The sequence below is a fragment of the Canis lupus genome, chromosome 30 (genome assembly GCF_011100685.1).
Source record: "Canis lupus familiaris isolate Mischka breed German Shepherd chromosome 30, alternate assembly UU_Cfam_GSD_1.0, whole genome shotgun sequence".
NCBI classification, from domain to species: domain Eukaryota; kingdom Metazoa; phylum Chordata; class Mammalia; order Carnivora; family Canidae; genus Canis; species Canis lupus.
The window spans coordinates 34,003,913-34,030,775 of NC_049251.1; the positions used below are offsets into that span (position 1 = coordinate 34,003,913).

Consider the following 26,863-nt stretch of genomic DNA (forward strand, 5'->3'; position numbering starts at 1 on the left):
GTTTTATGGACTGTAAAATGGGAAGGCTGAACCAGTGGTTTCCAAACATGGTTGATAGCAGAATCACCAGAGATACTATAGAAAACATAAACTCCAAAGCCACTGATACCCTAGGATACGGAGTGAGGCCAGGAGCCCGTGCTATACCGAGCAGCTCTCGTGACTCCAGTGCAGTCGGTCTGAGAAATCAGGAGACCGCTGGGTTGGAAAGATAATCTTAAATGCCCCCACTCTGACATTTTCGGGTCGTCGATACGGATGGACTTCCCTGCGACCTCTTCGGAGCATCAGGACAGTCCTGCAGAAAAGAGACTAGAAAGGCAGGCGACCCATCATCTCCTGGTTCTGTCGCCAATTCTCTAGGTAGTAACAGTCCCCCCCCCGTGCCTTGCCTAGCCCTCCTTGATGCATGATGACATCGATGACATCACCACGATGCTTTCACCTGAGCGCCAGATCACTGGGTTCCTGGGGAGATTTTGAACTATAGCTGACCGGTTCCCATCACCTCTGGGCTTCTTCCCTATGTCTGGGGTAGCTCGGGATGCTGCATGTTAAAAGACAGGTGGGTGATTCTGAAGACCAGCCAGGTTCATAGCTTGTCCAAAGTCATTGCGGGATGGGACACGGGTGTTCCCCGAGACTGGGTGGCACCCAGCGCGAGGAGGCCTCTTGGACCGTAAAGGGCAGATCCTCACTCATTTGTGGCCTCCGTGTGAGTCTAGACAAAGCCAGCCAGTGGAGCACTCCGCTTCATTGCACCAGAGCAAACTGGAGACCCATGTGCAAACCTGGTGCTCTTACTAATAGGGCAACGTTGGGCAAGTCTCAGGAGCAACATGAGTCTATTTTTTTGTCTGCGAAATAGAGAGTCAACAGTAACTCCATCTATTAGACGGAGTAAATGGAACAGCTTGAAGCCTGTGCTCGGTGAGTGGTCACAGTCCGTGCAAACTGTCCACCTCCTCCCAGCTGCCCGCACCTGCCTGCCCTGGGACCGGTGGGAACCAGGCTGGCTGAGTCTCAGCATCTCTCCCTGCAACGGAAGCAGGGCTTGGAGGGTCCGCTGCTGCCCTGGGCCAGGGGGCCAGCAAGGAGACAGATCCAGCTTTCAGTTCAGGTGGAAACGTCTGGAACTCCTCTGCTCTGCACAGCCAGCTGCTCGGCCCAGTACCTTCGTGTTTTCTCTCATCTTTCAGAGCCTCGCACCATAGCCCAGGGTCGGCAGGTGCCTGCGCGCTGGCTAGCCAGTGAGGCTGAAGCCAGTTCGATGAAATCTCTCAAATCTGTCACTTTCTATCACCCTCCTTCGTCATCACCCTCATCACCCTACCTTCAAGGGACTGGTATTGCCCTCTGAGATGTGCTCTCATAGTAGCCAGAGAAGTCCTCTTATGGTGTAAATTCGGTCATGCCAGTGGATTTTGACTGGCTTCCCACTCTCACTGAATAAGATCTAAACAGGCATGTGAAGAATGCCCTGGAATGGCTTCTCGCTCTTTTCACACAAGCCTTGTGCTTCTTCCCCTGGTTTCCATGGCCCCGTAAAGCCCGGCCTCTCTTTCTCCTTACATTCCTTGTGAGCTGGAGACATTGCTGTGCCTTCTCCCAACTTGTTGCTGTCCTTCGGTGCATGTGGCTACATGCCGTTCTCCAGCTCCTCTGCAGTGAGGGGGGACCAGATCTTTGAGCTCTAGTCCATGGGATGTGGGTGCAAGTGACATACACCACCTCTGGCCTTGGCCCCCAAGTATCCCAAGAGCTTTTTCTTTTTCCTCTTGGCTGCAGGCAGAGGATATAATGGACTACTCTAAGGAGACCTTAGGGGACAGTAGGGAGCCTGGTTTTGAATAAAGACCACCAACCAAACGCCTGATTGGTAGAAACAAGAAGGAATGAACCTGTATTGTCTGAAATCACTGAGATTCGGGCTTGTGTGTCTATTGGCCTGACTCCTGGCCTGTTCTCAGCTCCTGGAATATGTTGAGCCATCTTTCTTTTGCCAGGCTGTTCCCTCGGCTTGGAATGCTTTTCCCTATCACTCCTCACATGCTTGTGTCTTTAGTCCTCTCGGTCTTCATTTAAAAATCACCGCCAGCTCTTAGTTCTTGTCTGTGTTCTTGTCTCATTTTTTAAGAGAACTTTTTACAACTTGTATGTCGTTTCTCTTAAATTGATTTTCATTGTGCTCTCCCCCCCCTTAGCATACAAGCTCCCAAGGGCACGAATCAAGTGTGTCTCACTCCCCTGTGTATATCCAATGCCTAACAAAGTGTCTGACAAAAAGTAATCATTTAACGACTATTAGCTGATGGATTAAATGAATGAATGAACCAATTATGTATGATTCAGTTCAGTTCAATTCAAATATTTACTGGGTACCAACTTGGTGCCGGGCACTTTGCACACATATAATGCATTCGCTACTCAATCCTCATTAAAATCCTAGAGGGGAGGTAAGATCATTGTTCCCACCCCCCTTACATACAGGGATCACGAGGCACTGCTAGCACCATACCCCAGATCCTTTGCAGTGGCGTCCTCCGGCCCCCATCTTATTTCTGAAAGGTAAGTACTATGATCTCCGCTTTGCCAAAGGAAAGACGCGTGCTCAGACAAGACTGGGTCATTTTCCCAAGGTCGTATGGTTAATGAGGTCATGGAGTGGGGATTTAAACCCAGGTCCAGGGGGAGGGAATGGAGAGAATGGGGACACGCCTCTCTTCCAGTACTATTCTTCCTGACAGCCTCATTAGAAGTCCCCAAAGGATATCCCAAACGTGGGTGGAAATGAAGACGTGCAATTTGTCCAGAGTCCCCTGAGCTTGGTTTGCAGCAGGATTTCATTTGGAATGCAGGGACCCATTGCCCCCCACGGCGTCTGGGATGAGGGGACACCACTTTGCATCCCGGGAATACAGCTTCTGTGACCTTGCAGGAGCCGGGCTGGGCTGGCCACCACCGATAAGCCAGAGGCATGAGCGCCCAGGTTCATCTGGGGAGAGCGGCCGGCGCTCGTGATAGGCAGAGCAAATCTGTGATTAATTATGGCAGATGAAAGGATGAAGTAATGACTCCTTCTTGAGGGCTGGGCAAGCTGAAGAACCTCACTCTCTGGTTGTGTTTGGAGACTGCACAGCCCCCTCTGAAACCAGCAGTAAACTTTCATGGCTGCAAGTTCTGTGACTTGGCGGGCTGCGGATTGGATGGCGCGTAGAACTCATGAATCCTCCGGGGTGGGAGCTAATTAGGGTGCAATTTTTCAATTACGGAACATTGAGCGAGCCTCTCCCCAGACCCCCACACCATCCCTCAATGGATACACTCCATTTGTCTGTTTTCCTTTATTTCTTAATCATTTGATGATATGACAGCAATTATTTGTCATTTGGAAGAGAAAATCGTCACGGAGCTATTGTTCGCCTCCCGAAACCCCGGCTCTTCTGCGGAGATGGTTATAGTTGATAAATGCTTTGCATTCCCGCCGCGCCTCCCCCACTCCCACCCGGGGTTGGTGTGGCAACAGGAAAACATGAGCCTGTGACGCGCCTGCTCTGATTGAAACGCCATTTGTAGAAAGGCCTGGAAAAGAGGAGAATCGAGTTTAAAAGAGCCGCAGCCCAGAGCTCCAGGCCCACCCACGTCACCTAGGTTGAGGCTGTGGGACATTGGCTTGGGGGAAATTTGGTCACTTCTCTGGGCTAATAGGCCAGCCTGAGAACCAGGAATGCAAAACAGAAATGGAGAGCAAGAAAAAAAAAAAAAAAGGCGAAGAAGAAAGCCGGGCTCCGCCAGAAATGGGAAAACTTAAATGACTTTGTTTAAATGTCATGGTACTCTCAAAGCCCTGTTCTCATATGTATGCAAGTTAATTAAATGGAAAAATGTCAAATTAGTTGCTTAAAATATTAATGGCAGGAATTATCCCAGATTCTAGGGCAGGCAGAGAAGAGGAAATGAACCTTTTGGGACTTAACCCTTTTTTGGGTCATTTTCCTCTCACGAAATAGATCTTTCTTTCTAGCGTAAAAAGATCAGTAACCACTGAAGAGTTTTGTGGGATTCAGGACCTGAGCTTTCCAGTGGGTTTGTCACCTGCCATTCTGTCTGTGACACAGAACTCACGGGGGGCATTTATTTTTGCAGCGTTGGCCTCACGTGGGGGATTTGACGGGTCCGGAAAGGCCCAATAATCATGACTATGTCCCAAAGGTCTGCCCTGGAGTCTGGGTCATTTGCCATTTTTCCTTTTGGTTTTGGAAGGGTATTTGGGTTAAAAGAACCCATTGCAACACAGAATAGGAAAAGATGGCATCAAGAGGGGCACCGATGGTCAACTCACCAAATGTTTGTTCGGTACCAGGGGGGAGGGGGGTCCAAGGCTGTGCTGGGCAAAATGGTGGGAAAAGGGAGAATCCCAGACTCAAGGTCTTCGGATCTGGTAGGGAGAGACCACAGAGCCCCAAATCTAGTCTCATGTTAGCAAGTCGGGGAACGGAAGACCCTACAAAAGAAGGAACATTCGAAAAGCCACACAGCTACTGAGTGCTGATAAGCTCATTTGTTTATGCAACACAGTCCCTGCCCCCTTCCCCAGGGGACTTCAGTACATTAGGGGACAACAGGGCAGATAGACACAGGCCTGTGCACACTGCACTCCTGACACCATGGAAGGAATGACAGAGGATGGAAAGCAGGAACACGGTTATCAGGGAGACCTTACCTCTACCAGCCAACAAGCATTTACCTCCCACCGTGGCAGCCAACTCTCCATTCTGGCGAAGGCAGGCAAGGAAGGCCAATGCTGTCTACTGAGAAATGATGGCTGGTCACTGTACAGATATGCTTAAATCACCTTGGGGGATGCGATAAGTTTGACCCTGACAGATGTCATATCTCTTTTACAGATTAGGAAAGTAAGAGAATCTCTAAGCAACATAAGTGGCTGAACTGAATCTGCAGGAATTTATAATCCTATGGCAGGCACTGGGATATGGGTTTACTAATAACTGTAGATTAGCAATAGAGATACTAAATAATAGGGGTAGGGCCCAGTTTACAAAAGTGGTATCCTTAGAAGGAGGGAGGAGATATTCTGAGGTGCTCTATGGGGGAAAAAAGAATTCTAAAAAACGTAGGGAAACCCTATGTATTTTTCATCTTTTTTTTTTTTTGTATCATCCAGTGAGGTCAGCAGAATCACGGACCCCAAATACATCTATCTACATTTTAATCTCTAGAGCCTATGAATGCTACCTTCTATGGCAAAAAGTACGTTGTAGATGTGATTAAAATAAGCATTTTGAGTTGGGAAGATGATTTGGATGATTCACGTGGGCCCAATGTAAGGATCCCTATAAGACGAAGGCAGGACGGTCAAAGTGAGGAGTAAGAGATGTCGTATGATGGATAACGGAAGCAAAAGTTGAAGTGATGCATTTTGAAGGCAGAGAGAGGAGTCCTGAACCAAGGGATACAGGTAGCCGTTCAAAGCCGTGAAAGGCAAGGCAACACGTTCCCCCCTGGAGCACCCAGAAGGAGCTGGCCCTGTCAATATCTAGACTTTAGCCCAGAAAGACAGATTTTGGAACTGTAAGAGAATACATGCATGTGGCCCTAAACCACTCAGTTTGTGATCATTTGTTACAGCAGCGATAAGAAACTGATGCAGACCGTGACCGCTAAGTGCTACTTTCTCATTCCTTGGCAGGGAGAGGTCGGGTTGGGGCAACTCTGTTTCAGATAATAGGCTGCTCTTAAGAAGCCCCATCACCTGCATTCAGGGATGGGGGCTGCTAGGGGCGTGCTGTTTTCACGTCAACAGCAAAAGTGGGAGAGAAAACTTGCAGACGCTTGCCATGTCCGTGGGCATTTCAGCTCTGAGACACTACACTTCTGCCCACTTTCCATGGGTCAAAGGGGTCACGTGGTCAAGCTGAACATCAGTGGGAACTGGAACTGTACATGGCCTGGTCTGGTGGGAGGCACTGCAAAATCACATAGCAAAGGGCAGGAATGTCTGAGTTTAACACTTGGGAGGGGTAGTAAATCGTTGGGACCTGCCACGCTTTCCTTGAAGATTCGTGGTACATCTTAACATGCGGACAGCTCTGAGAAGTCCTGCAGTAAATAAGCCTAACTGTTCACACAGTGTTCCTCAAGCTTCTTGGAGTACAGCCCTACTATTATCCTGCAGGGTTAATATTCTGAGACAGGCTCATGAAGTTCAAGGGAGGAGAAGACAATGGGCTTGACTGAGCCTTGAGGAGTGGAGTCAAGCAAGTGATGAGGCTTTTACCACCGCTGGAGCAAAACTGAAAATTTTTCATGTGAGTAAATGTCCCTTTCCTCAAGGGACTCTTTCTTATGAGAATTTTATCAAATACTCCATTCCCTCATGAACAAGAAGAACCCCAGACTGAAATCCTTATTGTCTAAAAGAGCCAACACCACTGTCTGGGAGTCCAGTCTGTACCAGCCCAAGGGCCTGTTGGAAATTCCTCAAAAGGCAGGCGCTCACCTCTCATCCAAGAACTGGAGCCTCTCCTGCCGAATGGGCTTCCAGCAAACAGGCATGGATTTGGGAAGTGTTGCTGGAAGGGAAGCAGACAGAGGTGAGTGAAGCACGTTTCCCACCAGAGTTGATCATCAGGCCGGCAACTAGAACTTTCCCTCTGCCTGTGAGGACCTAGACTAGGAACAGAGGAGCAGAAAGCAAGTCTCCCAGATGGGTGCCGTCAACTCCAACTCGTGCAGGTGAACAGAGTCACTGACCGCAGGAGGCACCCAGAGCAAAGCGATGAGCCTCTCGCATTGGGGGAACCTCCACTGCTCTGAGAAACAGGGGTTAGGAGGACACACTATCCTTGTGTCCTGCCTGCCTCCTTCCACTGTGCGTCACCACAGCGCTGCCCGGGGAGGCCTGGCCACTCTGTGGGATGATGACTTATTTGACACACTTAATTAGCCTATTTCCATGTAACATGTTTTAACGGAGGCCATTACAGCCTAATAAAAGGAAACAATAGTGCCATAAATCCCAGGATCAATAGAAGGGAAAGCAGCGAGGCCGAGAGTGGCTTCCTCTGAAAGATCCAGAGGGGCTTCGAGAATGCAATTCCCCTTGAACCTGAAGGATGAGGGGCAAGAATGTTTGCCAACTCACCTGCTCACCTGCATACTCACTCATTCACTCACTCACCCACTCCCCCTTTCACCATTCAGCAAATATTCAGGCCTGGTGTCTCCCTTACGCTGCCCCTAGGAGGTAGACAAAAGGCACAGCCTGGTGGAGGAGAAAGACACAAGAGCAAGAAGGTCACAATTCAGTGTGGTCAATGTTATGAGCAAGACCTGGGAAGAGACCTCCTGGAGACAGAATATTTGAATGGGTCTTGAAGGATAAATAGGAGTTTTCTGGGTGGAGAAGGGAGTGCGAGAGGACGATGCTAGGAGTGGGAGGAGCGCAAGGAAAGCCCAGGAGAGGGGCCTGTTGAGAGCAAAGAGAGTGAGAGAAGCAGAGAGTGTAGACGTAGGGAAGGGGAGGGGTGTGGCTGGAGAGGTATGTTGAGGCCCACTGGGGAAGAGCCTTGTTTGCCAAGCTAGATGTTGGATCCTTCTGAAATTTATTTATTTTAAAGATTTTATTTATTTATTTATTTATTTATTTATTTATTTATTTATTTATTTATTTATGATAGACACACACACACACACAGAGGCAGAGACACAGGCAGAGACACAGGCAGAGGGAGAAGCAGGCTCCCTGCAGGGAACTGGATGTGGGACTCGATCCCGGGACTCCAGGATCACGCCCTGGGCCAAAGGCACCACTGAGCCACCCAGGCTGCCCAGATTCTTCTGAAATTTAGAGAAGTTGAAGGAGATTGGAAGGCATAGTCACCAGAGGCAAGTCCTGCAGAGAAAGCTCCTTGTCTTGCTCATTCGGTACCCCTGAAGGACCAGGTGGCACCCTGTAGCTTGCAGGAGGCACAGGTCCTGTCTCCCAGGCAACCTTGAGAGGGACACTGCAGCCACTTCCACTTTGTACCCAAGCAGGAGCGTGCCCTGGCACAGAGATGAGCACAGCTTCAATTCACAGCTTTGGAGGCAGGACCAGAGGAGTTGAGGAAGAGAGCAAAGGAGCAACCTGTCCATTTACTTAGAAGGAAGGGGGCTTGATCAGAAGCTGTGAAGCTGTTCTGAGGGACACAGGAGACATTCACGCTCCGGGTGGCTCCAGGACACACTGTCCGTTTCGGGGATTCAAAAGCCTCATATAGCAAGGTCAGGACCACCAGCTTGGTCTGCTTCCCCATTAACAATAGTCAGAAATATCACAAGTCCATGTGTCGTATTCAAGAGGAGAGCGGGATTCTTAGCTTAGCTTTGCCATCCACCAGTGACTTCACCGTGGACTACCCACTCTGTCTGTCTGAATTTCAGTTTCTTGATGGTAAGCGAATTTCCCTCAATAACACTCTCCTTCACCAAAGCATCTAATCAAGTCCAGTTGGTTTTACCACCCAAAATGCCACCCCCTAGTTGAGGCCACCATCTTACATCATCCCTTGGGAACTGTTGGAATCCCTGAGTTGAGCTTCTTTTCTTTTTATTTTTATTTATTTATGATAGTCACAGAGAGAGAGAGAGAGAGACAGAGACATAGGCAGAGGGAGAAGCAGGCTCCATGCTGAGAGCCCGACGTGGGATTCGATCCCGGGTCTCTAGGATCACGCCCTGGGCCAAAGGCAGGGGCCAAACCGCTGTGCCACCCAGGGATCCCCTAAGTTGAGCTTCTGACTTGCAGTCTTGCTTCCTTGTTAGACAGGATCTGCATCAGGTCTGTGAAGAGCTGGAGAGTGGCTATTAGGCTTCGTGAGCCACATACTTCTATGTTGCATATTCTTCTTTGGTGGAAACAACCCAAATGTCCACCAACTGTTGAACAGAGAAAAGGAATGTGGTATGTCCATTCAATGGGATATTATTTAGCCACAAAAAGCAATGATATAATGTCATCGGACCTTGAAGACATGATACTGAGTGAAAAAAGCCAGACACAAAGGGCCGTATATTATAAATTCCATTTATAGGAAATATCCAGAATAGGCAAATCCATAGAGACAGGAAGAAGGGCTGGGGTGAGATGGGGAAATGGGGGTGGAGGGCGGTAACCAAAGGGTATAGGGTTTCTTTCTGAAGAAATGAAGATGTTCCAAAACTGACGGTGGTAAATGTTGCTGGAGTCTGTGAGTACGCGAAAAGCCATTAAATTGTGTACTCTACGTGAGTGAATTATGTGGTATGCAAATTATTTCTCAGTAAAGTTGTAGTAAAAAGGTATTTTTAGCTCCCAGGCCATACAGAAACAAGCTGTGGACCGCATTTGGCTCATGGGCCGTTGTTTGCTGCTGTGGAGGTTCTATATTGCTGCCAAAATGCAGAGTCTAAAATGCAGATCCGATTTTGTCACTCCCTTGCCAGGAAATCTTCAATGGCTCCCCATTACCCATGGGCTAAAGAACTAACGCCTTGGCTCCCGTACATGCTCTTCCACATTCCGTCCCCAGCTAGTCTTTCTGGTCTCCCGTCCTCCCATCCCTCTCCATGCTTCAACCACACGGATGACTGGTCACATGCACTGCCACTTCCCTTTGATTTGGCCTCGATTGTGCTCTGTGCCTTCAGGAGTTTTGGAAAGCTCTTGTTTATCTCGCAAGCGTTCGCTCAGGTATCCCTTTCCTTTCCGGAACCTCCGGCAGTCTCCCTGGGAGGATGGATTGCTACTATGGTGTGTGTAGTCTTGGATTATATTTATTCGATTAGATCTATGCTTCCCTTCAGAAGACTGTGAGCTCCTTGGCAGCAGCAAAACAGGAGCCATGTCTTTTCTTCTTGGCCCAACCGGTGCTCAGCACTAGTTCCTGGCATGCAATCGGCATTTAGTAACTGCTTTCTTGAAATGAATTGAAGCCCGGTGAGAAGCAGACTAGCTAAATGGTATCCGAGAAATTCAGCAAAATCTCCCTGCAGAAAAGGCTCTTGCAGGATATCTGGTAACCTCAGCCCCCCCCCCCCCCCCCCCCCCCCCCCCCGTTTCATGTGATAAAACTTGCCTGGATGTGATAAAACTTGCCCGGAGTCATCCAGCAACGAGGGGCTGAGGCATATCTCTGGGTCTGAGTCTCTACCCTCCCCGCCCAGGGGCTCTTCTGTGCACACCTCCCTCCGTGTCTTTCTACAGTCCCTTCCAACATTACCTCTCTGGGATTCGAGGCAGTTTGCCACGGCCAGGTTTTATAGCCATCTCCTTGGCTCGGCTGAGCCAAACATCCCAATGGCCAACAGCCCGCTTCTCCTCTCGCCCTCCCATTCTGGGCACTCTCGAGCTCCCTAGAAAGGGTCAACTACCTCAGGAGTGGCCGGAAGAGAAGGCCAGAACCTCCAGGCATTGCTGGCTGCAGGAACAGAGAGTACGGCCCACCCTCTGACGCAACTGGAGGTGGAGGTTGGACCCCGGCTCACACTGGAATCCCACAGTTTGATTTATGGCGTTGGGTACTTGTTCCACACATGTTTTTCCTATGGCTGGGAACACCCTGGGCTGACTGCGGTTTTCTCTTTCTTTTATTGTGTGTGTGTGTGTGTGTGTGTGTATGTGTGTGTGTGTATCTGAGAGAGACAGAGACAGAGGGAGACAGGGACAGAGACTGAGCTATTTCTGAACCAATTGCAGGATTAAGGTCTTTACAGGCTGCTAGAGGTCTAAAGAAGATTCTAGATCTCACTAAGGCTGTTCCTCCCATGCAGGTGCACAGAGAGCCGGCTACCACCTCTGTGGCCTGCAGCTACTACGCACCAGGCACCTCATCCTGTTGAGTTCCACAAGGACCCCACACAGTGGGAGGGATTGCCATGTGTGCAGGACCAGGGAGCCGTGCCTGGGAGAGGTTCCCAGGCGTGCCCAAGGCCCCAGTGAGCAATGGTGCATCCTAGAAACAGAGTCTAGCATTTGTTTCTGCCACCCTAGCCTTTGAACCTTCCTCTCTTTAGGAAGAGCCTCCTTTCACCAGGCGCCAGGCTTTCGGCACGACACACATGTGGTGCCCACCTTCTCAGAGCTTCCCTGGCATTTGTATGGGGCCAGCCTTGTGGACAGCTTGACTAAAACTGACCAAATTCCAAGCTATTTTTTTTTCTTTGCCCACTTTGATGTCTCTGTATTGACTCTCTGACTTCTTAGGCTGCAGATCTATTGTTCCAATGTGTCTCATCAGCGGAGGAAGAAATCCAGGATTCCAGAGGTCAAGCAACACATCCAAGGTCAGCTGGCTACTGGATGACTGAGCCGGGATGCGGGTCCTTGTCTCTTATGTCTCCACTCAAGCCATTTCTGGCCTGCTGTGTTGCCTTCGCACTACGGCCTCTCTTCACTGGAACTTTCTGGAACCCATCTCGTCACTCCCACTTCAGCTGTGTGTCATGTTCCTCCTCATCTTAGGTTGAGCTCAGGAGCCAGGAATCGCAAGTTCTGCTGGTGGTCTCCACGAGGCCGGCTTCTGGGGCCTCAAGTCCTTGCCTAAGCCAGCCCTCACGTGGCCACGGCACAGACTGGAGAGGCCTTCCCTGTTTTAGAGATGACACATGGAGGCCAGAAATGATAGCAGCAACTAACCCAAGCACACAGAGATTACAGTCGATCAAAGACCAGAAATTGTTACCTCTGCTGCAACAATTGTGGCTGCAGGTTTGAGGAGATGTTTGTCTTTTCCTGTGGGTCCTCATGAGCAAAGAGGCAGATGCCAGCTCTTTTGAAGAAGCACGTCCTAAAGCTCAGTATTGTTTGAATGGCAAGAAGATTCTCTGAGAGGTAGTGAGCTCCCCGTGGCAGGAGATGACCAAGTAGAGGCTGTGTACGCGCCTCCCCCCTACACCCCCCGCCCCCTGCCAAGGGAGTGTGGAGCAGGGATCAGATTGAAGAGAGCTCAGTGACTTCAGTGTCTACCCAAAGAACCCAGGCCCCCAAGGTCCAAGACTCTTGCCTTTGCTTCTGGGAGAGCTGGTGAGGAGGGAGGAGTGAGGAAGTAGCTTCAAAGATGGAAAAAGCCTTCTGCCTAACGGGCTCTCATTGTTGGCCATGAACCCAAGATTTTGTGAGACACTCTCGAAATGTTGGTCTGGGCCTTGTCATTTAACCTTAGCCCTCGAGGGGCCGTCTAAGTAGATGAAAGGCCACAGCACTTAGAGGGTGTTACAGAACCTCCTTCTGGGGAAACAAGCCCAGGAAATGAGTGGGGATTGTCCCAAACACTCATTTGAAAGTGATGGGACAGATGAAATTGCAGGAAATGGCCCAGCATTCAATTCTGGGCAGCAGCCTGGACATCTTCACAGACCAGCTCCGCTAAGAGCGTCAGCATCCAGGGGTCCTTGAAGGCTGGAGTCCAGGGAGGCTCCTTCCAGGAGGCGAAGCAGGTCTGGATGCCTGTCCTGGCCTTTTGGGACCTGTGTCCGCAGGTAAGTCACGTGGCACCTGAGTGGGTTCTCGCCTCCAAGTAATGGTGGCAGTGACTCCTCCCTCTCAGGGTGGTGCGCACTCTCTGAGAGCAAGTATATGATGTTCCTAACAAAAAGCAGGGGCGGGGGCAGGGGGAGGAAGTGGTTTGAATCCCACATCTTGATTTACTGAGGGTGTAGTCACTCTTCGAAGTTTCTTCCTCAGCTTGGGGCCAGCCCAGACCAAATGCGGTTTCCTCTCTTTGTGTGTGAGCCTGTGTGTGCATGCGTGCAAGTGTGTATGCGTGTTAGTCACCTGCCCTTCGCTGGCTGCAGGGTTCATGTCCACTTGAGGGGCCCAGGACTCTCAAGACCTGCCCAACGTGCTGGGACCCAGCCAGGTACAATTATCCCATGGTGAGTGCTAATGGGTACATCCCGCAGATGGGTGGAAGTAGGGTGTGGGTATTGCCCCTGGAAAACCGAATAATGATGCAAACCACGGAAAATAAGACCACGTAAGCAATAGAACTCTCTTCATGTTAATTTTGATTCTCACAGATTTTCTTAAATCTCAGATGCTTGCTGTTACCTCCATGTCAGAACCTGGCCTAAGTCCAGGTCTGATCTGACACCAAATCAACCACTTAATCATTTCCTTTGTCTCTAGGTCCTTCAGGGAGCACCCTCATTTCCAGACTTTCTGACCCCATAAAGGTTTGGGAATCACTGAGAGTCACTGCCCGAAAAGGTAGGTTTTTCTTCAGCAGGTGACAAACTTGGGATCTAGGTGTGGTTCTCCACCAGCCCAGCTCTGACCTCGCCGGGGCCAAGGAGTTCTCACCATGCTTGCCTCCCTTCCTCCCTGCAATGCTCTCACCCTACATGCTCCCTCTGCAGGAATGCAGAACAGGAGGGGTTTTTAGGTGCCCTCTTGTCCGTGTGGCAGTGGAGGCCAGTGAAACTCAGAGGAATGAATGACTCACCAAGACCCCATAGCAAGATGGTGGCCGATGGGAGACCAGGTCTCCTGCCTCTTTTTTTTTTTTTTAACAGCTTATCAAGATTTTATGTATCTTTATTTTCAACACATGGGACATACAGTATAAAGATTCCCTACTGGACAAATGATATTCATTAAGCCAAAGGGGGGGGGGGAAGGAGGAAGTTGTACTGTTTTGACTACAATGTTTAAAACACAGATATGCAAAAAAAAAAAAAAAAAAAAAAAAAAAAAAAAAAAAAAACACAGATATGCAGATTTTACCCCCCCCCCCAAAAAAAAATCTGAGTTTTGTTTATCAGGGACATACATTGAACCTCAGACTTTTTCACACCTCAGAAAGAAAACACAACCAAAAAACTCTGGAAAAAATAGACCACAAGGGCTCTTTTGCGCTGAGCCGAAAGAGGTGACATCTGGCCAGAGATTAAATGTCTGTGTCTCACTTTGTGCAGGTTACCAGCTTGCTTACTTGTGACACTATAGAAAGGGGACCAAACTGTGGGGACCGAGGGAGTTACATACAACAGGAACATGGTCATATGGACACATTGCTTTCCTGGCAATGAGTTGTAAAGCAGGGAGACCCAGGAAGCTCAGAGCCCGAGTGGCCCGGAGCTGTGGCTGTGTCCCTGGGGGCCAGGAGGAATGGCAGGCCTGGCGCTGGAATTCCCCCAGCGTGAGGCTCAGGATTAGGGAGGGGGGACATCTAGGGAGGGCCTCCCAGCTTCTGCAGACCCAGCCTGGAGATACGTCCGTGTTGTCCAAGGCCCATGTGCCTGGACCAGCCTTCCCGCACCGAAGGAAGATGTAGCTCCTTCCAAGACTCTCCCAAGACGGTCTCCTTGAGTCCTTCCAACAGAGGTCACCTGCTGCAGACCTGCGGGCTCCGTGTGGGCTGCAGACAGGTTTCAGTTGATGGGATTCTCCCTCAGTGACTGGGATAGCTGACAGCATTGTAGCACTGCGCGTTTTCACATTAAAAAAAAAAAAAATCTGGCCTTTCTTGGGAACTTGGGAAATCTGGCCACACTGGGCTGAGTTCCCACATGACCAGCATCACTGGAGCTGGTTTGAGTCCCCGCCACCCTTCAGCCAAAAGCATGTTTGCCTTGGTCCCCAAGCCAACCGCTCTTGCTCCTTTTCATTATCTGCCTGGCCCCGCCGCAGGCGAATTTGCAACCCTGGCCGAGTTGGTCTTTATTTTATAGGTGAGGTTGTTGACGACCTGGTTTAAAAGTCATGGAAATCCAAGTACTTCCCCCAGCTTCCTATTTGATATCCCCCCCCTGCCCCCACGAACTCCCCCAGGGGTGTCCCCACCCTTTCCAAGCAGCTCCAGGCTCTGCTGGCCAAAAACAGCTGGATCTACCACGGGAGATGCAGAGATGTGGGCCCTCCCCCCACGCTCCCCTCCACCCCACCCCCACCCCCACCGTGGAATGTGCCCCTCCACCCGCCACCCCTTCCAGCCATTGCAATTTCCAGATTAAAGATTCCAGGCAGGCTGGGGCGTATTTCCCACCCAGTGTCTGGGGCCTATTTTCTCCTTCAAGTCATTACAAGTTCGACGTCTCTAGCAACCCAGGGGCTTGAAGGCGGAGCTGCCTTTCCTGACAGCCCGGGGTGCTCAGACACCAGGTTTTCTCTGTTCCTTTTCCATATGCCCCGCTCTAGCCTTTGGTCTGGGTGCAGCTTGTCAACATTAAATAAGCACTTCTTGTGGTTCACTCATAACAATTCTTTAGATCTTGGAAGCCAGGCTGTGGAGCTCTGCATATGCATAGATCTCATTTTCACACAACAGGCTGCTTAGCAGATGGGGACCCAGACCAGCCTCCAACATTTAGCAGAGAGTTAAGATGTGGGAAACTAGGTGGCTTTTAACCAGCCCGGACTGCTGCCAGCGTTCAACCTTAGAGAATTTTCACAGGGAAAGGAAAAAAAAAAAAAAAAACCCAACAACAACAACAACACACACACACACACACACACACAAAACCAACAAAACCACAGTTTTCCTTGCTCCCCCAAACCAGATGGCAGATGGTATGGAACCAATAAAACACAGATTCAAACGTTTGTTTATTTAACTTTGAATGTAATATGGCTTTGTGGTCCCTTGCAAGGAAACACCAACCTTGCAACCAAAGAGATGACGGATTAGTCAAACTTCAGAACAGCATTTGGAGGTGCTCCTGGGGAGGCCCTACAGAGGGACCAGGGACAATGCGTGGCCAGCCCCCAAGCCCCATGGCCCGTTGGCGTCTCCCGGTGAAAACCCAGGAGGTCCTCATGAGCACTGACTGATGCTTCGTTTCTGTTGCTTGTCTTTTGGTCGAGGTTCAGTCCAAAAGGCAGCCAGCCACATGAGGAATGTTTCTGCGTCATTTCGAAAGCAGCTGTGGAAGATGTTGCTCTGGGCCACCAGTGTGAAAGACCATGAGAAAATGGCCCGGGCCCTGGAGAAAAGGCCCTCTTTCATGGGGCTTGGGGTTTGTGATATCAGAGAGGGATATGCAGTGTGGTGCCCTTTTCGCTTTGGCTTCCCAGAGACCTCAGGCGAAATTATATGCTCAGTTGGAATAACTATCTACATTAGTTTAGATTTTTTTGGTTACCAGTGGCAGAAAACCAACCCAAACTACTTTAAATAAAAAGATAATTTATCAGGTTAAGTAAGAGCAGATGGTTTCAGAGATGGCTGGGATCAAGGGCTTAATATCACCCGGGCTCCCTTTCTAGATCTTAGATAGGCTTTTTCTGTAAGTCAGCCCCATACCTTAAACTTTCCCCTAAATCACATCCTTTGAGTTCAGCAACCCCAGAAGACAGTCTCCTTCACCAGCTCTGTCAGCAAAGGCTTGGCACACATGCTCGTTTTTGAACTAATGCAGTGGCCAGAGACTTGGGGTACTCTGACTGGCCTGTGGTGAACCTCCCTATTGGTGGGAAGAAGGGCAAGATCAGCATTACCTTAAACATATGAAATATATTCCCTAATTGGAAATATGGGGTGGGGTTGGGAGAGCGAGGCCAGTAGACGCCAACTTTAGCCTGGGATTCTAGCATAGTTTTCTATCCCCTCCCCTATATCACTCTATGTCTTTCTCGCTCTTCTCTCTCTCTCTCTCTTTTTAAGATTTTATTTATTCATTCATGAGAGCCACACAGAGAGAGAGAGAGAAAGAAAGAGAGGCAGAGACACAGGCAGAGGGAGAAGCAGGCTCCATGCAGGGAGCCCGACGTGGGACTCGATCCCGGGTCTCCAGGATCATGCCCTGGACCAAAGACCCTCAACTGCTGAGCCACCCAGGCGTCCCACTCTCTCTCTTTTTAAATGAAGTTAGTAAATATGTATCTTTCATCGTAAGCAATACTAAAATTATGGAAAGCAGAAGTAACTTATTCTGCATGAGTGAACAGTGAAAAATGGAATATACTCTAAAATATGGAGTTCTTCGGTAAAACTGAACCATCTTGGACTCAGAATGCCAAAGCCAGAGGGAGGTGCAGAGCTCACGCTGTTCATAATGTTGTTGGTCGTGGATGAGCTCACGGAGGCCCAGAGGGGGGCTGCTTGTCCAAAACGTGGTTGCAAATCATCTGCAGAGCCTGGAACCCAGAACCTGATTTCAGATTCAGGATCTCCCCATTGCCTGTCTGACTATGGCCTCTTATCTTCCTATGTTGCTCTCTCAGGGCCTGACCTCATGTTCACTTTTCAGACACTTGTTCTGGAGTCTTCTATGAATTGGTTGGCAAAAAATTTCTGGCCAATGTGTCAACTTTTAGGGGTATAACTTCCCAGGACTCTCCCCGGGACTCTTTGGGTCTTCTATACCTAAGAAAATGCATCTTTAAGATTGATCGCCGCATGAGTGTGTTAACTGCTGAGTAACAAGTTAGCACAAATGTAGCAACTTAAAACAAAACACAGGTTTATCATCTTACAAGTTCCATTGGTCAGGAGACCAGGTATGGCTTAGCTGGGTCCGTGCAAGAGCTCACAAAACTGCAACCAAGGTCTAGGATGGGTCATAGTCTCATCAGGAGGCTCCTCTGGGGAAAGATCCACTTCCAAGCTCACTGGGGTTGTGGCCAAAGTCATTTCCTTGTGGCTGTATGACCAAGATCCCTGGCTTTTTGCTGGCTGTGAGCTGAAGGCGGCCTTTGGGTCCTAGAAGCCACCTGCCCACCACACCCCAGTTTCTTGCCACATGGATTTCCTTGACATGACTGCTAACTTCTCAGGCCAGTGAGGAGAAACACTCATTCTGGCCTGGAGTTTTATATAAAGCTCCATAATACTGTGATTGAAAGCCTATCACCCTTGCCTCATAACAACCTAACCATGGAAGTGACATCCTGTCACCCTTACCATAGTCTTTTGGGAAGAAGCAAGTCACAGATTGTGCCAGAGAGGCTATTTTTTGGGTGATCTTGGGGTCTTCCTCCACAAGCCCTCACACCTAGGTGAATTGTCCTGCGTGTACCCACCTGAATATAACAGAGAGCCCCTGCTCCATGCCAGGGAGCATGCACACCAGTCTGTAGACAGCCAAGTGGGGATGATGGGCCTTTGAGCAGATAATAAGGCCCTACAGTAGGCACACACCATGGCCTGCATGTTTGAAGGGACTGGGGTCACAGAGATAGAGTCTCTCCTTGGGCTAGAAGGGTCGGGCAGAGGGTCAGAGAGGACCTCCCAAAGGAGCTGACCCTGGCACAGCCTTGCTGGATTAGCGGGACATCAAGGAAGACAGATGTGGTGGCAGAGAAGGCCAACGTGGATGCAAAAAGGCAAGGGGAATCTGGGGAGCCACGAGTGATCCAGGGCGACCAACATGAGCGCACTGAGGAGATGGGGGTGAGGCCAAGTCACTGAGGGACTTAGAGGCCAGGCTTGGAGGTGTCCTCCTTCTGTGGCCCATGGAGGGCCACCCTGAGGCCATACCTAGGGAATTGGGGGCAGTGGCATGGTAAGCTTGGGGCCCCAGGGAGAGAGGGCTTGTAGCAGGAGGCTGAGCAGGGAAGTCACCGTGGGCAGAAGGCAAACCTGGCTTGTCTGTCCTAAGGAGCGGCCCCCGCCCCACTCTCCACCACAAAAACCCCGGGGAAGGCAGACCTTCTTAGGGCCCATTTCAGGCAGCCAGGTTGTCAGGATGATGAGTTCTGCAGCCTAGCAGCTGAACCAAAGAAGAGAAAAGTCCCAACAAGCCCCATTTCACTGCCCTTGACCTTGCAGTAGAGCTCTAAGTGCAAAATCTGTCATCTATTAATCTGTTAGAAGTTGACAAAAGGGACTTTGATCAGAGGTTGTTTTTCCCCCCTTCTTAAGTTCCTGATGACACATAATAGCCCATTTCAGCCGGAGGGCCGGAAGCATGGCTCTCATTCTGCTCGCTGCAACCCCAGTGGCCTCCTGCCCCGTGGCTTTCTCCCCGCCCCGATATTAATTGGCCTGTAAGTGGTTACATGTGTTCCTTTTTATGTGTCAGTTGGAGTCTGTTATTTGAACTTCACAGCTATTTGGGAACACAGGAGTGATGCTTTGGGCCCAAGTTGGGAAATGGAACAGTCCAGAATATGGTGCACTGGCTCCTACGTCCCGATTTTTTTGTGAGGTCTTGGTGTCTCCCACCACCACTCCTACTCCCTCCGAGCCATGCTCCTCTGAGTTAGGCCCCCGACGCTCCTGGCCCGCTCTTGGAACCATGAAGTTCACAGCCAAGGGAAGCCTCAGGGAGCCCCAAACTGTAGCTTCTGGTTTTAAAGCCATTAAACCCCCAGAGAGGGGAATGTCTTTTAATAAAAATAACATTTGCCGAGGGGCTATCCTGTACACATTTCTTACATGTGTTCTCTTGTTTCGTCCTCAAAATAACTCTGTGTTGGAAAACACATTGCCACTTTCAGATAGGGGAACTGGAGACTGTGGGAGACTGAGCAAGAAGGCTCCAGGGCCGGATTGCCAAAGATCAGGTCCTGCCACTAACTCTTACCAGCTGTGTGATCTTGAGCAAGTTGTTGAACTTCTCTGTGTCTCAGATTGCTCGTCAATAACGGATCTACTAATAGTACCTACTTCAAAGGGCTGCGGCGAGGATTAAATTGATTTAGTGTTTTTAGGTGCTTAGGGCAGGGGCTGGTGTACAGAAAGCACTTAATATGTGTCAACTGATGTGGCACGGCAAGGGTGTGTGGCATGTGGTACAGAACACCTTTTCTGGAGGGAGATGTCCTTGGTTTGAATCTCAGCTACTCCAGGTAGCTGTGTGAGCATGGGCAAGTTACTTATTGTCTCAGTTTCCCCATCTACAAAATGGGGATCTTCCCAATGGTTGAGGGTCCCCTCAGTGAAATGCTTAGGTCCCTACCTAATTACCCTGGAGTGAATTTCACCAACTGATAAGCCCCATTCAACCTCACAGAGGTTTTCATCTGATCTTTAGTGACCCATTTTATTTTTGTTTACATATTTTTTAAGCTTTTAAAATTTTAAAAATAAATCTCGACACCCAACGTGGGGCTTGAGCCCACGACCCCCAAGATCAAGAGTCATGTACTCTATGGACTGAGCCAGCTAGGCATTCCTGGTGACCCATCTTAAATGTAAATGGACGTCAAAAATTATATGTAATATCTTCGGCGAGATGAAAAGATTTTGCATTCCAAAAAACCAAAACAGAACGTAAAAAGAAAAGGAGGGGATCAAACTTAGAATAAACCAGAGCTCTTGAAAATTGAAATTAACAGACCAAAAACCATGTTAAATAACACAACATTTGGAACACGAAGAGAACTCTCAGAAAGTCAAACAAAGAGATAAACAGATTGAAAGTAGGAAGGAAAGATAAGGAAATTGGAGGATCCATCTAGGATATTCAGCATCCAAATAGAGTTCCAAAGAGAGGAAAACAGAGAAAACACAGGGGAGGCAATATTTAAGGAAATAACACAAAAATAAAATTCTCAGAACTAAAATCATGAGTTTCCTTGACTGAATTCACCACGTGCTCAACACAGCAAATGATGAAAAGATCCACATCAAGGCACATCATTGTGAAATTTTATAATACCATGGATAAAGGAAAGTTATTGAAAGCTTCCAGAAAGGAAGTCTCAAAAACAAAAACAAAAGCAAGACATGTACAAGGGATTTGGGTTACAGGATGGCACTAGATTTCTCAACAATAGCTCTGGAAGCTGGTTTACACCCTAGAATTCTATACCCAGCCAAACTATTAATCAAATATGGGCTTTTTAGTAGCAACACTGAAAACCAGAAGCAAAGAAGCAATGTTTTCAAAATTCTGGGGGGAGGGGGGGAGTGATTTGCAATGTAGAATTTATACCCAGTCAACTAATAACCCAGCAGAGGCTCTAGAGACATTTTTTAGAAAGATTTTATTTATATATTTGAGGAGGGAGGGGCAGAGGGAGGAATCCCAAGCAGACTCCCCACTGAACGTGGAGCCCCACACGGGGCTCGATACCACCACCTTGAGAGCATGACCTGAATCAAAATCAAGGGTTCCTTACCCACTGAACCACCCAGGGGCCCCTCTAAAGACATTTTCAAAACATAAATTTCTCCTAAATTTGACTTCCATTTTTCCTGTTTCAGGATGCTACAAGAGGGAGTGTTCTGCTAAAATGAGGAAGTCGATCACAAAAGTGGCAGATGTGGATTCACAAAGCAGATAATCCCGTGGTGGAGAAAGTGAAGGGGTCCCTAAAATTATGTGTAGAGATGCCAGGACGGTAACCGTGGGCCAGACATAGCGCTCCACCTCTTCCTGCCATCGAGGCCACCCCTTATTGTGGCTGGCTGGCACTGTGGGTTCCCTGACAACTGATTGGCTCTCGATCAAGTCCCATGTCCTTTCCTGAGCCATCCCACCACCACAGCTCCCAGGCCAGCCTCCTCTCATGCCTGTCACAGGGCAATAGACACTTCCAGAGCCCTCCTTGTCCCACGGGAACCGAGGTAGTCCCTGGTGCTGCCATCTGTTGCCTTGATTTGAACACCCATCCTGGTTGCCTCATCTTTCAAACAGGATCATCACAGCATCCATGATGTCACCAGGTCATTGATAGGATTAAACGAGTAGATGTTTTTGAAGCGATGAGAATGGCATCTGGCATGTAGTAATGTGATACTGGTATTTGTTAAATGAAATACATTATGTGTGATGCCTGGGTGGCTCAATGGTTGAACATCTGCCTTTGGCTCCGGGCATCATTCCAGGGTCCTGGGGTCGAATCCTGCATCGGGGTCCTTGCAGGCAGCTTCTCCCTCTCCCTATGTCTCTGCCTCTCTCTCTGTCTCTCATGAATAAATAAGTAAAATCTTTAAAAAAATACATTATGTAGCGACATGAAGGTAAACCTGTCCTAGCTTGGAAACACATCGGTTTAAACACCAGCCACAGCTGAGAGGAATCTGCAAGCTCCTCATTGTATAGCTAAACACCCCCAAACTGGGAGCACCCCCAAATCCTGAGGCATTTCAACTCAGGATGCCAGTACATCTCTGACCATGTCAGTTCCTGCTCAACATGACTTAGAGATTCCTCATCCCGCTGAGGAGGAAGCTGGAGTCCGGAGTCTTCTCCTCAGCCCAGTCTTGCTCAGCTGTCCCCTTCAGAGTCACCTTGAACCGGCCCTTCCTTGCCAGCCATCCTCCCACTCCAGACACCTGCTTCAGTCAGCCCCTCATGAGCTGAGCCATAGACCTTCAGCTATGCTGCTCCCGCTGCCTGCACTGCTCTTCCCAACAGCACCTCCTTTTTCCTTTAGCTGCTTCCTACTTACCCTTTGGATCTTAGCCAAGTCATCATTTCTGCAAAGCAGCCTTCCCTGCACCCAAAGGCGATTAGAAATCCCGTGGCACATTCTCCTGGCCCCGGGGAGGTTTAGTTCTTGCGCTCGGTATGGCATCTGACACTCCTCGTGTTCTTCGTTCATTCAACGTAGACTTACCGAGTGCCTCGACTTACCAGTATGTCAGGCCTAGAAAATGCAGCCATGACCACATAGACAGAAGCCCCCGCCCTCGGTGAGGTGAGTGTGCTGTCGAGGGAGGCTTTTTGGTTACCATGGGCCTGACAGAAAGCAGGCTTTAAGAAGTATTTGCTGAGAAATAAGCCCCAGGAACATTGCTGCCTTCCCTGAGAGCGAGGAGGGGGCTGGGGCCGCCTTCCCCCTTCTAGCAAAAACGTGCAAAGCTCTCCCAGTAGCCCCAGCAGGAAACAGGGGTGCTGACAGGCACTTTAGAGCAGTTTAGTGGCAGGTTAAGAGCACAGAAGCCCCACCCAGGCGGAAGGTCGCTGCGGTTTCTTTGGCGAGTGTCCCCCCATCGCCCCCCTTCACCTCCTGTTCATCTGGCCTGGCCTGTAACCAGGCCAACCTTCCAGATTAACTGGGGCTGAAGGGGGAGCCGGGGGGAGGGGACTTCATGAGTGGGTAACCCTGTGACTAATCCAGAGAAACAGCTCTGGCTCCGTGGTTCACCCCAGGCTTGTTTGTGTGTCTAATTTCCTTGGGCAAATCAGCCCCTTCATTTCACTCTGAGGTTTAGGGTTTCCCCTAGAGCTCTCGGGGAGTCAGGCTGGGATGTTTTGCGTAAGTGGGGAAAGTCTTGGAGATGGAAGTAGGAGATGGGGTCGCAGAGGTGACACTGGGTGAGGGGCACTTGGTGGGGGGGCTTTGTTCTGAAGGGCTTTGGCCTCATCCCTGCCTGCTCGGTTGCCCCTTCCTGGGCCACGCTGCAGGATCTAACAGAAACACCTAAGGAGACAGAGGATCTAGCCCTCCTCCCCACTTCCTTGGTGGGGAGGGGAGTAAGAATTAGGAAGCAGGGACACCTGGGTGGCTGGCTCAGTGGTTGAGGATCTGCCTTTGGCTCAGAGCGAGATCCCGGGATCCTGGGATCGAGTCCTGCATGGGGCTCCCTGTGAGGAGCCTGCTTCTCCCTATGCCTGTTTCTCTGCCTCTCTTCCTGTCTCTCTCATGAATAAATAAATAAAATCTTTTAAAAAAAGAGATTTAGAAAGCACGAGGCTTGGAACAGGCGAGAAGCAATAGGTTCCATCTTTGGTACCCGAGTCAGGTTTGCAGAGCGCTTCACTCGCCTTTGTAAGTGAACTGGAACAACTCAGGATCTCAGAGCACATCCTCTGGGGCTCAGCTCGATCACTCCTGTCCCATAAACAATGGGTTTCTTTCCACATGTCCCCTCTGTGCTGGGCTCCAGCAGTACAGACACAAAGGAGATCATTCCTTGGCATTTATCCTTGAGAAACTCACTGTATGTCCCTGATCCTCACTTGCCCTTCCTGAAAGTCTCCCCTGCCTGCTTCCGAGGGTCATGGGGCTTATGCAGGACAGTGCTCTGCACACGACAAAGGGGCTGCAGCATATGTGCTTACACAGCAGAACCCTCTTCAACAATCTTCAATTAAGCAACGCTCCAGATTGCTGGAGGCTGTCCATGTCCCTCAGTGAGCACTGTCCCCATGCCCAGGACACATCAAACCCTCAAAGCTAGCAAGTATTCTGATTTTCCTGGGCTCGTCTGTTCCCGGTCAGCTGAGCTGTGTGTGCTTATCAAGTGTTATTTGTGTTTGTTCTCAATCTGTATCAATTACTCTAGTTAAATAATGCAATAATTATTCCACAGTGCAATGAAATATGAGTGCAGAAAATGGTGTTTCTTTGGAGGCAAACTTGAGTGCTTTGGAGAGAATCGAAACAACACTCTGGTGAATCAAATGTAGGTGAGATAATAAAGGTTAGAGGGGGGAAACTATGAAAGTCAAGTCCTTGGCATTCAGATTTATGGCCTCACTCCTCTTTAAAGAAACAGAGACTAGTAATCACCAATGACACTTTGTGGGTGTAGTTTGAGGAAAATACCAAAGAATCAGCCAACAGGCACGATTCCCCACTTTCCATGACTGGGCCAAGTGACCCAGTAAAGCTGGATCTCATCGGGTTCAAGAGGGCTTGTCCTGTAGCTGTAATGCCTCTTTGGGAACTAGAAGAGGAGAGTGTCAGGGCTGACTCAAGCCACATAGTTGGCGTGAGAGCCTCAGAGCTGGGAGAGGCCTCGTGGTCTTTCCTGGGGGCAGACACGTCCACCACAGCCCCATGGCTAAGTGGCTGTGCAGGCTTTCTGTGAATGCTCTTGTGACTCAACACCCCGGAGTCCAGAGCCCGGCTCATTTTGAATCGTATTCTGGGAAGCATGCTTGACTCATTTCATCTCCCCTTACTGTGCTCCTTGACGAGCCCTCCTTTGTTTACAGGTGAAAAATCTCTATTACTTACATTCAGTTAAGAAGAAAGCAGGTTGAGATAGAGCCTCACACTCTAGGATAAATTAGCTTAATATAATCTCAAGGTATCAACTTTCCCAGCAGGACAGGGTCTTCTCATCCCTTGAGATGAGCCTCTATTTTTTCCCAGGACTTTACCACCCAGCCCAACCCCACGATCCAGCCCTTCTGGCAAAAGATCTACCACTGACTGCATTTATGCAGATTCCTGCATAAATCCCTTATTCAAGTTCATAGGAAAATAACGTATCATGGATACAGATAAAGTCTAATTCTAGCACTTTCCTTTCTTTTTTTCCTTAAAGATTTTATTTATTTATTTATGAGAGACACGGAGAGGGAGGCAGAGACACAGGCAGAGGGAGAAGCAGGTTCCATGCAGGGAAGCCTGACATGGGATTCGATCCCAGGACCCTGGGACCACGACCTGAGCCAAAGGCAGACACTCAACCACTGAGCCACATGGGTGCCCCTAATTCTAGCACTTCCTGACTCAGAGACCTTGGACCGTATACTTATCTCTTCTCACAAACTGTGGTTTCCTCATTTATGTAAGGAGAATTAAAAGAGCCTATTGTGATGGTTCATTCTGTCAATAATTTCTTTTAGTACCTATGATGTACCAAGCACTGTGCTGGCAGGTGCTGGGGGTACAGGAGTGGGAGAACTGGAGACCTTCTGGAATGCCCTCAGGAATGAAGCTTTGCTGGTTGATTGATGGGCTAATGCAGGGGTTGGCAAACTTTTCCGTAAATGGCCAGATGGTAAATATTTTAGGCTCTGCTCTGCCGCTGTAGCACAAAAGCAGCCATAAACAACATATAAACAAATGGAGGTAGCTACTTTCCAATAAAACTTTACAAAAACAGGCAGCAGGCCAGACGCGACCTGCAGATAGTTGTTTGCCTTCTTCTGGGCTCAAGTGTTAATACTCTTGGACTGAGTTCCAGATCAGTCTAAGAAGGAGACTTCCAATTGTCTCCCTCGATGCAGGGAGTTCTCCTGGAGGGTCTCCAGATATCTTTACTGCTCTCCAGCAACCGTCATCCCCTTTGCTTATGTGGAGCTGGGTGTGATGAGTCCCGAAGTGTTTTCCTGATGGCAAGGTTGAACCCAATCGCATTCAGCAGTCTCTTTCAACAGATTCAACCAGTGTGCCAAAGAGACAACAGATCTGTACTACTAGGGTGGGAGGCAAAGTCACTTATCCTCTCTAGGAATCAGTTTGCCTCTCTTAAAATGAGAAGGTTGGACCAGTGGTTTTCCAAGCTTGAACACTCATCGAGTGACTAAGTGTATTTGCTAAAAATGCAGATTCCTAGCCCCCCCCCCCCCCCACTTTGGAGGCATTGTCTCCAATTATAGGGATGACCTGGGGATTCTGGACTATTAACAAGTGCCCCAGAGGGTTCTGAAGGAGGACACTCCAAGGACCACAGAATTAGGCCTCATCCAGCTCTGACGTTCAGTGGTTGCCAACAGAGTAAAGGAAGTCCGTCTGCCTGAGCTGGGCTGGGCTGTGGTGGGACAGAGAATGGTGGTGGTGGGGATCATTATCTTGTCTGCAAGGACGTGGCAGGATGTGGTTGACCCAAGCTTCCTGTGAATGGGGGAACCAGAGAGCAGTGGGAGAGATTCACACCCCAGCACCGGGCTCAGACCACATGTTTAGAATGTGCTCAGCAGGTATTGGGAAATGAGAGCCTGGCGCCACCTCCTCCCTCTGACCTTAGGCAGGTCATTTGATCTCCTAGAGCTTCAGTTCTTTTGTGTATGAAAGGGGGATGATAGGTCATTTCAAGTACAGCATGAGCAATAAATTGAGTAATACTTATAAAATCTCTCTCCTAATTGATAGTAGGAAACTCTCTTTCAGTGGAATGAGTGTCCTCCTAAAAAGACCCAAGGGCCAAGAGTCAGACCCTGCTTCACAGGCTGGGCTTTTTCAATGATACACTGCTCTATCTCGGAGTGACTGAGACCCTTGGCCTTGTTGGACCTCACTTTGCTTGAGTGT

At 49.3% G+C, this 26,863-nt stretch overlaps 1 long non-coding RNA gene across 1 annotated transcript; it reads left to right on the forward strand.

Annotated features, from left to right (window-relative positions):
• Positions 1–12,740: 12,740 nt before the first annotated feature.
• Positions 12,741–21,806, forward strand: LOC111093341. Its single transcript, XR_005381384.1, has 3 exons — positions 12,741–12,915; positions 13,169–13,249; positions 21,132–21,806. It is a non-coding gene; the product is annotated as an uncharacterized LOC111093341 (long non-coding RNA).
• The last annotated feature ends 5,057 nt before the right edge of the window (positions 21,807–26,863 follow it).